The sequence below is a fragment of the Mytilus californianus genome, unplaced genomic scaffold, assembly GCF_021869535.1.
Source record: "Mytilus californianus isolate M0D057914Y unplaced genomic scaffold, xbMytCali1.0.p SCAF_9, whole genome shotgun sequence".
In the NCBI taxonomy this organism is placed as follows: domain Eukaryota; kingdom Metazoa; phylum Mollusca; class Bivalvia; order Mytilida; family Mytilidae; genus Mytilus; species Mytilus californianus.
The window spans coordinates 273954-276782 of NW_026262745.1; positions in this window are offsets into that span (position 1 = coordinate 273954).

Below are 2829 nucleotides of genomic sequence, written 5' to 3' on the forward strand. Positions count from 1 at the left end.
ATCGTAGAGTTGAGACGTCCGAAAGAAATAAATCAAAATGGAAATGACATACCATTTGTTATTACACATATTCCCCGGAACCACAATATTTTAAACACAACTATTTAATATCTCCCAATTTTGCATCGATGTACACGACTCAAGGAACTGATCCCTGAATCAACACTATTAAAGAGTCGTAGACAACTGCCAAATTTGAAAAGGCTGCTTACAAAATTCCGATTTTCACCTGAAGGAGAAAATGCTGATGTACAAAGAATCGGACATCGTCGCTGTTGAAATTTTGACTATATTGACGAAGGATTCTCTGTGACATTTTATTCTGGAGAGTCATTTACAGTGAACTATCAAATGAATTGCAAATCCAGAAGACTGATTTATTGCACAACATGCCCAACGTGCAAGAAAACTATTTAGGGCAATCTGGAGATGCTATATTTGGGAGGGTTAGAGTTCATAAACTGCATATAAGTCAGAACTAACCCTTGCAGTGAACATGTTGATCGTTGCTAAATGGGAAAATTCCGTATTTCCCCCTTTTTTTAATATTCAATGAAAGTAATGCTTTTCGAATTGCCAAAGAGGAATACTTTATTCGGAAAACAAGCCGAAGCTGACCCGCATGTAAAAGTACAAATTGAATGATGATGTTACACGACGTCAAAACCGAGTTGTCGCTACGTTACCACATAGTTAACGTTCATATACTGTTTGAAGATTCGATGTAACAACAGGTGAAAGCGCTTACCGTTTTAAACATGTAATTCGTTGAGCTTTTTCGTTTTTTTTTCTTCAAATATATGTATTTACCCTCAATTTCGTTTTAGATTCCGAAATATTTATTTTGGAAAACAAAACATTTTATTTTGATTGAATAAACTGTACACAAACGAAAGGAACTGCTACGGGTGCACAATTTGCTCCAACTTAAGCTTCCCTAGTGATGTTTTTTTTAGAACAGAATCGGTATCAAGAGATGAGAACAAGTTCGGTATACAATTGGGCAGGCAATTTGAAACTTCCTGGAAGAGATATCTAGACGGCTGCTTTATCATTTGGACAAAATTCGATGAAGAGCTGAAAATGTTGTTCGATCATCTAAACAGTCTTAATGTATTGGTTACCTTAATTGCACAAAAAAACATTTAAATTCCGTTTCATCTCCGCATCTAGCAAGTGTTCTACTACGAATCTATCAGTGCTTCTAACTACCTCCCTTACTACTATCAAAGAACTTGTTATTAACTTTTGTAATAAAGCTTATGAAAATAATGGTATTAATTATTTTTGGCGTGTTAAAAATTCTTTAGAAGTTTAAGATAAAATACATGCTCTTGATGGTCCTTTTAATTCCGTTGACAGTTATGATTTTTCTACTCTCTACATTACATTTCCACACAATCTTATCAAGAAAAAGTTTTCATATTTAATTAAATGGTCTTTTCAAAAATCTCATTGCAAATTTATTTGCTGTAACTCTTTTAAAGCCCTTTTCTTTAACGAAAAAGGAAAGTATGCTAGATACACTTACTGGAAATGTGAAGATATGATTGAAGCTTTCAATTTTTCTCCTGGACAACATATATGTACGTTTCGGCGATAAAGTGTATCGACAATAGTAGGTATTCCTATGGGCACTTACTGCGCCCTTTTAATAGCAGATTTATTCCTGTATTGCTATGAATCTCAGTTTATGACCAAACTCAGCAAACACACGTCATTGTTACATTTGGTTGATACATTCAACAATACCTACATTTATCCTGATGATATTTTTTCGTTAAATAATCCAGAGTTCAAGTATCTACCGAAATTTACCCAAAGGAACTTTCTTTAACTAAATCTAACATAAACAGCAGTAGTTGTCCTTTTCTAGATTTAGACATTTCAATTTCTAAAGGGAAACTCCATACTAAAATTTACGACAAAAGAGACGATTTTTCATTCCCTATTTCAATTTTCCTGTTTTAGACGGCGATGTTCCTTTGGCTCCATCATACGGTGTTTATATATCCCAACTCGTTCGTTATGCCCGTGTGTGTAGTGATGTCATAGATTTTAACGAACGTAATCAATGCATCACTGGTAAATTATTAAGTCAGGGATTTCGCTACCATAAATTACTTAAAACTTTTACTAAATTCTTTCATAGATACAAAGATTTGATTAGTAAATTTGACTGTACCTGTAGAAAACTTATTAAAAACGGTATTTCACATCCTAAATTTTAAGGTAATATTGTACTAAAAGCGCGGAAATCACTGTGTGATCCGTGTAAACTTTTTTTTTTTTTAACATTAACAAATTCTTTATTGCACAAGTATCTAGTTGTTAACAACTGCCCTATATAATACAACCATTATATATAAGTTTATTCCTGTGTGTTAATCGTCAAATGAACTAGGGGATTGACTTGACGAAATTAAATATTCTTCATTGTTAGAATAATTTACATTTGCATTTTACATTCATTTTGCGGATATCTGTTTTCTCCGTTAACGGTTTGTTATTTACAGTGATTTATTTATAAACGCTACAACACGTGTGACTTTCCGTTGTATTTAAAATTTTGTCTATCATATTCTATCAAGGTAAGTTTCAAATATAGTTAGTGTGCTACTATGATTAAGATAACTTAATGTATGCTGTTCTTCTATGTGTATATATATCTATTTGAAATATATTCAAATCTTTGATATTATTCTAAATTACGTTCAATGAAACGAAAGTAGAAATTTCAACATGTTTGATTTCTTCAAAATTGAAAATAAGAAGATATATTTCTAATTTAGAAAACCGCTTTGTGTCCTTTGCTAATTTCATTTGGAT